This window comes from Pseudophryne corroboree, chromosome 5, assembly GCF_028390025.1.
Source record: "Pseudophryne corroboree isolate aPseCor3 chromosome 5, aPseCor3.hap2, whole genome shotgun sequence".
NCBI classification, from domain to species: domain Eukaryota; kingdom Metazoa; phylum Chordata; class Amphibia; order Anura; family Myobatrachidae; genus Pseudophryne; species Pseudophryne corroboree.
Window position 1 is genome coordinate 35,501,745 of NC_086448.1, and position 13,309 is coordinate 35,515,053.

The 13,309-nt window shown below is 48.9% G+C and overlaps 1 long non-coding RNA gene across 1 annotated transcript; it reads right to left on the reverse strand.

Annotated features, from left to right (window-relative positions):
- Positions 1–236: 236 nt before the first annotated feature.
- LOC134927148 (uncharacterized) lies at positions 237–13,284 on the reverse strand. Its single transcript, XR_010177564.1, has 2 exons — positions 12,874–13,284; positions 237–3,729 (listed from the first exon to the last, which is right to left on the reverse strand). It is a non-coding gene; the product is annotated as an uncharacterized LOC134927148 (long non-coding RNA).
- Positions 13,285–13,309: the final 25 nt, after the last annotated feature.

Below are 13,309 nucleotides of genomic sequence, written 5' to 3' on the forward strand. Positions count from 1 at the left end.
CCAATAAAAACTTGTCAGCCTTTTTTGTCAACCATTTTCATGTCGACTTATTGTACCTGTCGACCTATTGACGGAAAGACCTTTGGACTTTCTATCTGTTACTCCACACCCTGCAACAGCACCGTATCAGCCGCCCGTTCTGACGGGGCGAGCGCTGTGTTTGGGTTCCTTTGTTACTGACATTTGCTCTGGGTGAACACCCTCTCGTGCAGCAGCAGCTCATACAGACCAAGGCATGGTGGGAATTAGTTCTTTATTAAGACCAATTTCGTTACAGTTCTTCCAGTTTAACTTCCAACAATTTCTCCGTTGAAGAAAACACTGGGACATTCTCTTTGAAAAATACATTATTTGCAGCAAAACAAAATCACTCTATGGCGTATATTTACTAAAGTGTGGGGTTTTTAGATGTTGCCCATAGCAACCAAACAGATTCTACTTATTTATCTAGCACCTTCTAGAAGATAATAGCTAGAAACTGATTGGCTGCTATGGGCAACATCTCCACTTCTACAAAACCCTCACTTTAGTACATATACCCCTATATCTCTGATAAATGCGTCTGTGCTCCACCCTCCTGTTCCATCTCGGACAAGGCAGTAAGGCACTCCAGTGTTTACATGAATGACTTGTGGCATCCAGTAGGCCGGGTGATAGAGCAGTAAGGAACTCCCGGGTTAGCGTAGAACCAGTCTGTGTCTTACTGTAAGAATCTCCGCAGTCTATCATGTAGAATATCCCCTCTCACTCCCCGGCACATTGGATAAAGCACCGCCTACGTTAGGGAGAAGGCAGCTACAACTTGTACCCAGTGACCGTGGTATTGTACCGTCTGGACCAATCCCCACGTGGCAATGCTCTGCATCAGTAACGATGGGTACAATAGGCATCAAAACTCCTCTTTGGTGAAGTCACCCACCTTCACACCGAATGGGTTGGCGGAGTAGGAGTAGACGTTGGTACGGGATGTGGGCAGAGTTGGGTAGCGGGAACAGGTGCCAAGTATTCTATTTGCGGAGTTATTGGAATGAGAGAATTGGGAGGGGGGGAGTGCAGATCTTTAGGGAGGTTCTGAGCTGCACAAAGGTCATTTCCAGTCTGTAACTACATATGATGTCTGCCCCAGCTCTGAGCTAGACTTCTGATGCGGCACTTTATGCTACATCATTGAAACGCCTTGTTGTCCCCTCAGCTATAGGAGGCTAAGCCGGCCAGTACTGTGGGAGAAAACCCCAAAAGTTCAATTTCATAAAAGGGAAAGGGGAGGAATTTCCTGAGGGCAGACAGTAGGGGCAGCGCGCATCCAACTTCACTTAGCAAATCAATGTTCACCATCGCCAGCTCTCAAGATATGCTTTGAAGATAGAGATTTCCGTAATAGATGATACTATAGAGAATGTCAGAAATAGGCTGGGTGATGGACACAGTCTGACATGCTGAAGGCACTGTGCAAGCTCTCAGTACCAATATGGCAGATGTGATCTCTTATGTAAAGCGGGTCCAGCGTCTGTACACTGTAGGCGTCAGCCATTGGGTGTGCTGAATTAAATCTAGTAATCAGCCAATCAATTTGTCAGAATATAATAGTTACTCCAACGCCAGACTGTAGGGGGCAGAGGCCTGTGGTGCAGAGGTCCTGGGCCAGACCCGTGAGGTAAAAACCCTCCATATTCTCCGTGTAGGACAGGCATTCCCAACCTCGGTCCTCAAGGTACACTAACAGTCCAGGTTTTAGTGATATCCAGGCTTGAGCTACAGTTAAATCAAAATAACTGAGGTATTATTTAAGCTACATGTGCTCAAGTACGGCTATCCTTAAAACCTGGCCTGTTAGCGTGAGGGCTAAGGCTGGGAAGCCCTGGTGTCATGCTTTGCAGATGACTGCTAATAGACTGTGCAGCTAAACAGTCTCTGGTGAAAGAGGAATGTATTGTGCCCATCACTGGTGAGGTCTGATTGCTGGGGAAACCATGTTATAGCGCCCTATCGTGTGCCATCCAGTGCAGAGAGTCCGATGCCAGCCGCGTGTCTGTCACATTATGCCGGTCTAAGATACATTATATGTCTATGAATGACATATATTGGAATCGCAGCCACGATAGTACCCAGAAGGTGCCGTCCAGAACATGTATCATTTATAAGGTCAGAGATGGAGGAACTATAAGTCGTGATTTCCCGGGAACACAGAACTTACCCTCCACAGGGGTTGATAATGAGTCGGACACAGCTATAAAGCCCTTCCCTGGCGTACATCAGCATGTGCGAGGGCTGAGATGCCCGCTGTCAGCAGCTGTACACCCTGACATAGCGACTGGTGCACAGATGTTTGGGTGAGACACGGGTCCACTGCGTCCACCTTCCTTCTATTGTGGGAATAACGGTGGAGCTTCAGCTTCTGTAGAACTACAAGTCCTAGTATGCCCAAAGTGCAGATCCCCCACCTCTGCTCTGCTGCATCAGTCCGGCCTCCTGCACAGCAGGCCCACGACCTAGGTCCCCGGGAAGATACAACACTAACGTCTTAGGCCGGAGACTGCGGATGGCCAAACAGGAGAAGTAGCGGAGACTGGACACTGGTCTGTGGTAGTAGTAGGCACATTGCACAGCCCATTAGTAGAGGTGGGGTAACTAAAAGCACTGCGGGCCAATTTACTAATCCTCTAAAATGCCGTCTGATGACGAGGAGATCCCACTTCTAGTTTGTGCTAAATATGAAAATTAGGGCTTGACGCAGCCTGAGGGTGGCTGGCAGACGGGCTGGGCCTGTCCTTATAATGATCAGCTTAACTCTTGGTATTGCCCGGGCGATAACTTATCTCAGGGATGCCTGCGTTAGTCCTGCGCTATACATGCAGTGACCGGATACCTGGCAGGACACTTCGGCCGTGGGCTCTTGCACGAGTTAAAGTGCGGATCTACATAGCAACTCTCCATGTTTCCAATGCAGCGGAGCTCATGTAGCATTTCCCAAGTGCTGTTTTACTCATAAATATATATTTCATCTATACTCTTACTATACATTGTGTTTAGGGATTTCTTTTGCAAACGTAAATAAATCTGAACCACTGACTGCGAGAAGGACATCGCAAAAAGCGGATCCGCCAGACAATATCGCAGGTGGTAGAACGCGGAGCCCTTGTAAACTGCAACAGAATTATTATAGACTAAATGAAACAATGAAATAACTGGGTCCAAGCGGAACCTGGATATCAGATCAGTCCTTGTAAGTCGGTGACCTAGGCGTGTATAAACACGCCAGCACGCATGCTGTATGTACTGTATATATATATATATATATATATATATATAAACACACATGTATACAGATATATATATACTGTATGTCCTCCATACAAATAGCTATACCCTCCGCATACTGTATAACCGGTGACAATGTACGACCTGGCTGAGGGGATGTGACAGGTTGTGTCGCTGCCACAGGATGCTTGTCTGTGACACCCCGCTCACGCACTCCTCTGTAGTCTCTCGGTCACTGTCTGCAGTCTGTAGGTGAGAGTAGACAGGCGTCTGTAGTCTCTCGGTCCCTGTCTGCAGTCTGTAGGTGAGTGTAGACAGGCGTCTGTAGTCCCTGATTGCACTGGGCTATGAGTAAGGTCTCTGGACAGCTCTCTGCAGTGGTTCAGTTTCAGTAGACAGTCCTGAGTGAGCAGAGACTCTCAGTTCCTCTTATTTGCAAGTTGTCGGTCTCTCTTCTTCTTTTCCATGAGTCTGATTGACAAGAGATAATAAAAAGTCAATGGCCAACGGCAAATATATATTCATAATCAGTTTCCCTTTCAAGGGCAGAAGTTACTGAGCAACAGTATAACAGACTAACAGGATGCGGTTCATTTGCCGGCAGTCGGGATCCTGGATGATGGAATACCGACGCCAGATATCCGACACCAGTCACAATCCCGACTGACGGAATCCGGACCATAGTAAGTATACTGCTTTGGAAGGGGGGGGGGGTTAGTTTAGCTGCCCTCTGGGGAGGTTAGGGTTAGGCTGCAGGAGGGGGGAGGTTAGTGTTAGGCTGTGGGGAGGAGGTTAGGGTTAGGCACCCACAGGGAGGGTTAGGTTTAGACTGCGAGGAATGGTGGTTAGGTTTAGGCACTGCCAAAAGGAGGTAAGGGGTAAGGCACTATTATCCCGGCGTAGGCCTCTTGACTGCCGGAATAACAAGCGCCGGCATATCGTACTGAATCCAGACTAACATATGTATCATTCAGTGTTACAGTACGGACTAACATGGATATCATTCAGTATTACAGCAGAACGGACTAACAAGTGTTTAATTTGGTATTATAGCAGGACGGACTAACACATGTATTGTTTAGCATTAACCGGTCCTTGAAATCTACCCACAGTTTACTTTTCCAGACCACCTGGCGGGTGCAGACTAACACACATACCATTATGCGTTACAGAAGGACAGAATAACACATGGAACATTGTGCATTACATCAGGACAGACTAATACACGTACCATTATGCGTTACATCGGGACAGACTAACACACGTACCATTATGCGTTACATCAGGACAGACTAACACACGAACCATTATGCGTTACAGAAGGACAGACTAACACACGTACCATTATGCGTTACATCAGGACAGACTAACACACGTACCATTATGCGTTACAGAAGGACAGACTAACACACGTACCATTATGCGTTACATCAGGACAGACTAACACACAAACCATTATGCGTTACAGAAGGACAGACTAACACACGTACCATTATGCGTTACATCAGGACAGACTAACACACGTACCATTATGCGTTACAGCAGGACAGACTAACACACGTACCATTATGCGTTACAGAAGGACAGACTAACACATGTACCATTATGCGTTACAGCAGGACAGACTAACACACGAACCATTATGCGTTACAGAAGGACAGACTAATATAGCCATACCATTTTGTTACAGCAGGACAGACTAACACACATACAATTATGCATTACAGCAGGACAGACTAACACACGTACCTTAATGCGTTACAGCAGGACAGACTAAAGGCCCGTACACACTGGCCGATATATCGGCTGTTCTATTGAACGGTCGATATATCGCGGGTCCGTCGGCCAGTGTGCACGGGCGATATGTCTGTGAACTCCATCGTTCACAGACATATTGGGTCGGCCCTGCAGCACAGCCGACGGCCAATATATCTACCGATATATTGGAGCATCACTGTGTGTGTATGGGCGACCAGCTGACCGTCCGTACACAAGCTGCGGCAGCCAGCGGTGATTGACAGCTGAACTGGGTGGGCATGTGTACACGCCCGCCCAGTTCATGACGTCAGTCCCCGACGGATCGGGCAGTGTGTATGCTCAACACACTGCCCAATCCGTCCATAGATATTGATCGGCAGATATATCTATGGCAGAATTGATCGGCAGATATATCTATCAGTGTGTACCCACCATAACACCCGTACCAATATGCCTTACAGCAGGACAGACTAACACACGTACCATTATGCGTTACAGCAGGACAGACTTTAGCTAGGTACACACTATACAATTATCTGGCAGATTATCTTCCAGATCTAGCTGGTTGGAATGAAAATCTGGTAATGGATGAGAGCAAATGACAATCGACCATTTGCTCCCAAACACTGGAAATCTAACAAAACCTGTCGTTCATACAAATTGGTTAAACACAAATTTAACCAACTTGGATGAACGACTGTTTTCGTCCATTTTGCAGTTTTTTGGTCGATTGCCATTTGCTCTCATCCATTACCAGATTTTCATTCCAACCAGCTAGATCTGGCAGATTATCTGCCATATAATTGTATAGTGTGTACCTAGGCTAACACCCGTACCATTATGCGTTACAGCAGGACAGACTAACACACGTACCATTAGACGTTACAGTACGTACCATTACGTGTTACAGAAGGACAGACTAACACCGATACTATTATGCCTTTACAGTAGGACAGACTAACACACATACCATTAAGCGTTAGAGTACAACATACTAATACACGTACCATTAAGTGTTACAGAAGGACAGACTAACACCCATACTATTATGCGTTACAGCGGGACAGACTAACAGATGGACAGTAGGACAGACTAACACACGTGCCATTAAGCGTTATAGCAGGACAGACTATAAACACATGTACCATTAAGCGTTACAGCAGGACAGACTAACACACGTGCCATTAAGCGGTAGAGTAGGACAGACTAACACACGTACCATTAAGAATTACAGCAGGACAGACTAACACACGTACCATTAAGCGTTAAGAGTAGGACAGACTAACACACGTACCATTAAGCATTACAGCAGGATACACTAACACACGTACCATTATACGTTACAGCATGGCAGAATAACACATGGAATATTATGCGTTACAGCAGGATACACTAACACACGTACCATTAAGCGCTACAGCAGGACAGACTAACACATGGAACATTTGGGGTAATTCTGAGTTGATCGCAGCGGAAAGTTTGTTAGCAATTGGGCAAAACCATGTGCACTGCAAGGGGGGCAGATATAACATTTGCAGAGAGAGTTAGATTTGGGTGGGTTTTGTTTCTGTGCAGGGTAAATACTGGCTGCTTTATTTTTACACTGCAATTTAGATTTCAGTTTGAATACACCCCACCCAAATCTAACTCTGTCTGCACATGCTATATCTATTCCTCCTGCAGTGCACATGGTTTTGCCCAATTGCTAACAAACTTTCTGCTGCGATCAACTCAGAATTACCCCCATTATGCGTTACAGCAGTACAGACTAACACATGTACCATTATGTTACAGCAGGACAGACTAAGGTACTTACCATTATGCGTTACAGCAGGACAGACTAACACCCGTACCATTATGTGTTACATAATTAAGTGTTACAGCAGAACAGACTAACACATGTACCATTATGTTACAGCAGGACAGACTTACACATGTACCATTATGTTACAGCACGACAGACTAACACACGTACCATTATGCGTTACAGCAGGACAGACTAACACCAGTACCATTATGTGTTACAGCAGAACAGACTAACACATGTACCATTATGTTACACCAGGACAGACTAACACACGCACCAATATGCATTAGAGCAGGACAGACTAACACACGTACCATTAAGCGTTACAGCAGGACAGACTAACACACGTACCATTAAGCGTTACACAGGACAGACTAACACACGTACCATTATGCGTTACAGCAGGACAGACTAACACACGTACCGTTAAGCGTTACACAGGACAGACTAACACACGTACCATTATGCGTTACAGCAGGACAGACTAACACATGGAACATTATGCATTACACACACCATAAGGGGTGTGGCCACGCTCCAGAAGGGGTGTGGCCACTGAAAATGGCCCACAGTGCCAGTTACATTGCCCCACAGTGCCAGTTACATTGCCCCACAGTGCCAGATACATTGCCCCACAGTGCCAGATACATTGCCCCACAGTGCCAGATACATGCCCCACAGTGCCAGATACATGCCCCACAGTGCCAGATACATGCCCCACAGTGCCAGATAGATTGCCCCACAGTGCCAGATACATTGCCCCACAGTGCCAGATACATGCCCCACTGTGCCAGATACATTGCCCCACAGTGCCAGATACATGCCCCACAGTGCCAGATACATTGCCCCACAGTGCCAGATACAGGCCCCACAGTGCCAGATACATGCCCCACAGTGCCAGATACATTGCCCCACTGTGCCAGATACAGGCCCCACAGTGCCAGATACATGCCCCACAGTGCCAGATACATTGCCCCACTGTGCCAGTTACATTGCCCCTCTGTGCCAGATACATGCCCCACTGTGCCAGATACATGCCCCACAGTGCCAGATACATACCCCACAGTGCCAGATACATGCCCCACAGTGCCAGATACATGCCCCACAGTGCCAGATACATGCCCCACAGTGCCAGTTACATTGCCCCACTGTGCCAGATACATGCCCCACAGTGCCAGTTACATTGCCCCACTGTGCCAGTTACATTGCCCCACAGTGCCAGATACATGCCCCACTGTGCCAGATACATTGCCCCACAGTGCCAGATACATGCCCCACAGTGCCAGATACATTGCCCCACAGTGCCAGATACATGCCCCACAGTGCCAGTTACATTGCCCCACTGTGCCAGTTACATTGCCCCACTTTGCCAGATACATTGCCCCACTGTGCCAGTTACATTGCCCCACTGTGCCAGTTACATTGCCCCACTGTGCCAGATACATGCCCCACTGTGCCAGTTACATTGCCCCACTGTGCCAGTTACATTGCCCCACAGTGCCAGATACATGCCCCACAGTGCCAGATACATGCCCCACTGTGCTCCCCCGAGTCCCCCCCCCCGGTCACTCACCGCCTGTTGTGTCTATGTGAGGGGAGGAGAGCGCAGTGCAGCGCCTCTCCTTCCCCTCACCGCTCCAGGTCTCCCGCGGCTGTGTGGCGCCGGTTCGCTAGCCAATCAGAGCTCGTGGACCGGCAGCCAATCAGGAGCCAGTCCGCAAGCTCTGATTGGCTAACGCCGGAGACCGGACACACGCAGCGCTGCTAGTGCTGGCAGCGGTGGTGAGGGGAGGGAGAGACGCTGCGCTCTCCTCCCCTCACATTTCGGCGTGACGGGGGCGAGTGGGGCATGATGCCCTGGCCGCCGGCGGCGCCCCCCTCTCCTGGGCCTGTTAAGGCGCCATGGGCACGTGCCCCACTCGCCCTACCCTAGTTACGCCTTTTCCATTATGCGTTACAGCAGGACAGACTAATACACGTACCATTAAGTGTTACAGCAGGACAGACTAACACACGTACCATTAAGTGTTACAGCAGGATACACTAACACATGTACCATTAAGTGTTACAGCAGGACAGACTAACACACGTACCATTAAGCGTTACAGCAGGACAGACTAATACACGTACCATTAAGCGTTACAGCAGGACAGACTAACACACGTACCATTAAGCGTTACAGCATGGCATAATAACACATGTACCATTATGTGTTACAGCAGGACAGACTAACACACGTACCATTAAGCGTTACAGCAGGACAGACTAACACACGCACCATTAAGCGTTACAGCATGGCAGAATAACACATGTACCATTAAATGTTACAGCAGGACAGACTAACACCCTGCCATTATGCGTTACAGCGGGATAGACTAACACATGTACAATTATGCGTTACAGCAGGATACACTAACACATGTACCATTGTGCATTACAGCAGGACAGACTAACACACGTACCATTAAGCGTTACAGCATGGCATAATAACACATGTACCATTATGTGTTACAGCAGGACAGACTAACACACGTACCATTAAGCGTTACAGCAGGACAGACTAACACACGCACCATTAAGCGTTACAGCATGGCAGAATAACACATGTACCATTAAATGTTACAGCAGGACAGACTAACACCCTGCCATTATGCGTTACAGCGGGCTAGACTAACACATGTACAATTATGCGTTACAGCAGGATACACTAACACATGTACCATTGTGCGTTACAGCAGGACAGACTAACACATGGAACATTATGCATTACACACACCAGAAGTGGTGTGGCCACGCTCCAGAAGGGGTGTGACCACTGAAAATGGCCCACAGTGCCAGATACAATGCCACACAGTCCCAGTTTCATTGCCTCAGAGTGCCAGTTTCATTGCCCCACAGTGCCAGTTACATTGCCCCACAGTGCCAGTTACATTGCCCCACAGTGCCAGATACATGCCCCACTGTGCCAGATACATTGCCCCACAGTGCCAGTTACATTGCCCCACAGTGCCAGTTACATTGCCCCACAGTGCCAGATACATTGTCCCACAGTGCCAGATACATGCCCCACAGTGCCAGATACATTTCCCCACAGTGCCAGATACATGCCCCACTGTGCCAGATACATGCCCCACAGTGCCAGATACATGCCCCACAGTGCCAGATACATTGCCCCACAGTGCCAGTTACATTGCCCCACAGTGCCAGTTACATTGCCCCACTGTGCCAGTTACATGCCCCACTGTGCCAGTTACATGCCCCACTGTGTTCCCCCGAGACCCCCCCCCCCCCCGGTCACTCACTGCCTGTTGTGTCTATGTCAGGGTAGGAGAGAGCAGCGCAGCGCCTCTCCTTCCCCTCACCGCTCCGTCTCCGGCGGCTGTGTGGCGCCAGTTCGCTAGCCAATCAGAGCTCGCGGATCGGCAGCCAATCAGGAGCAGGTCCACAAGCTCTGATTGGCTAACGCCGGAGACCGGACACAGGCAGCGCTGCTAGTGCTGGCAGCGGTGGTGAGGGGAGGGAGAGACGCTGCGCTCTCCTCCCCTCACATTTCGGCGTGACGGGGGCGAGTGGGGCATGATGCCCTGGTGGCCGGCGGCTCCCCCCTCTCCTGGGCCTGCCAAGGCGCCATGGGCACGTGCCCCACTCGCCCTATCCTAGTTACGCCTCTTCCATTATGCGTTACAACAGGACAGACTAACACACGTACCATTATGCGTTACAGCAGGACAGACTAACACACGTACCATTAAGCGTTACAGCAGGACAGACTAACACACGTACCATTAAGCGTTACAGCATGGCAGAATAACACACGTACCATTAAGCGTTACAGCATGGCAGAATAACACATGTACCATTATGTGTTACAGCAGGACAGACTAACATATGTACCATTAAGCGTTACAGCAGGACAGACTAACACACGTACCATTAAGCGTTACAGCATGGCAGAATAACACATGTACCATTATGTGTTACAGCAGGACAGACTAACATATGTACCATTAAGCGTTACAGCAGGACAGACTAACATATGTACCATTAAACATTACAGCAGGACAGACTAACATATGTACCATTAAGCGTTACAGCAGGACAGACTAACACACGTACCACTAAATGTTACAGCAGGACAGACTAACACCCTGCCATTATGCGTTACAGCAGGATACACTAACACACGTACCATTAAGCGTTACAGCAGGACAGACTAACACATGGAACATTATGCATTACACACTCCAGAAGTGGTGTGGCCACGCTCCAGAAGGGGTGTGGCCACTGAAAATGGCCCACAGTGCCAGATACAATGCCCCACAGTGCCAGTTACATTGCCCCACAGTGCCAGTTACATTGCCCCACTGTGCCAGATACATTGCCCCACAGTGCCAGATATATGCCCCACAGTGCCAGATACATGCCCCACTGTGCCAGATACATTGCCCCACAGTGCCAGATACATGCCCCACAGTGCCAGATACATTGCCCCACAGTGCCAGATACATGCCCCACAGTGCCAGATACATGCCCCACAGTGCCAGTTACATTGCCCCACAGTGCCAGATACATTGCCCCACAGTGCCAGTTACATTGCCCCACAGTGCCAGTTACATTGCCCCACTGTGCCAGTTACATTGCCCCACTGTGCCAGATACATGCCCCAGTGTGCCAGATACATGACCCACTGTGTTCCCCCGAGTCGTCCCCCCCCCCCCGGTCACTCACCACCTGTTGTGTCTATGTCAGGGGAGGAGAGTGCAGCGCAGCGCCTCTCCTTCCCCTCACCGCTCCAGGTCTCCGGTGGCTGTGTGGCGCCAGTTCGCTAGTCAATCAGAGCTCGCGGATCGGCAGCCAATCAGGAGCAGGTCCACAAGCTCTGATTGGCTAACGCCGAAGACCGGACACACGCAGCGCTGCTAGTGCTGGCAGCGGTGGTGAGGGGAGGGAGACGCTGCGCTCACTTCCCCTCACATTTCGGCGAGTGGGGCATGATGCCCTGGCCGCCGGCGGCGCCCCCCTCTCCTGGACCTCCCAAGGCGCCCAGGGCACGTGCCCCACTCGCCCTACCCTAGTTACGCCTCTGTCATATTATGCGTTACAGCAGGACAGACTAACACACATACCATTAAGCGTTACAGCAGGACAGACTAATACACGTACCATTATGCGTTACAGCAGGACAGACTAACACACGTACCATTAAGCGTTACAGCAGGACAGAGTAACACACGTACCATTAAGCGTTACAGCAGGACAGACTAACACACGTACCATTAAGCGTTACAGCAGGACAGACTAACACACGTACCATTAAGCGTTACAGCATGGCAGAATAACACATGTACCATTATGTGTTACAGCAGGACAGACTAACACACGTACCATTAAATGTTACAGCAGGACAGACTAACACCCTGCCATTATGCGTTACAGCGGGATAGACTAACACATGTACAATTATGCGTTACAGCAGGATACACTAACACATGTACCATTGTGCGTTACAGCAGGACAGACTAAAACACGTACCATTAAGCGTTACAGCAGGACAGAGTAACACACGTACCATTATGTGTTACAGCAGGACAGACTAACATATGTACCATTATGTGTTACAGCAGGACAGACTAACACACGTACCATTAAGCGTTACAGCAGGACAGACTAACACACGTACCATTAAGCGTTACAGCAGGACAGACTAACACACGTACCATTATGCGTTACAGCATGGCAGAATAACACATGGAACATTATGCATTACAGGAGGACAGACTAACATATGTACCATTATGTGTTACAGCAGGACAGAGTAACACACGTACCATTAAATGTTACAGCAGGACAGACTAACACACGTACCATTAAGCGATACAGCATGGCAGAATAACACATGTACCATTTTGTGTTACAGCAGGACAGACTAACACACGTACCATTAAGCGTTACAGCAGGACAGACTAACACACGTACCATTAAGTATTACAGCATGGCAGAATAACACATGTACAATAATGCGTTACAGCAGGACAGACTAACACACGTACCGGTGGTTCAATACATTCCACTATCGGCAGGTGCACATGTCCGAGCATGGCTTCTGTTACAGCGGCTGTGTGCCTGGGAACGCAGCCCGTGTGTACTGACATGCCCTGACACTCCCATTACACGCCACAAGACGGGCTGTTATTGTGCTCTCCTCAGACCGTGTCCTGTTGTATTGCCAGCTCTCCCGTATGCAGCAGCACTGTGTGTACACTCAGGGGAACGCAGGCGCCGTGGGTGCTCTTCAGAATATTTTGCACAGGCACAGTAGCAAATAATCGCACAACTGCAACCAACAGCGACACTGCGCCCATCGCTGAATCAGGTCTGGTTTCTGCTTCATCATTTTATTTTCAAATATGAGATGAGTCCATTATACAGGTCACAGAGGGTATGGTGGGTATAGCGTATTATTTAGGAAACCAGTGACACTAATGC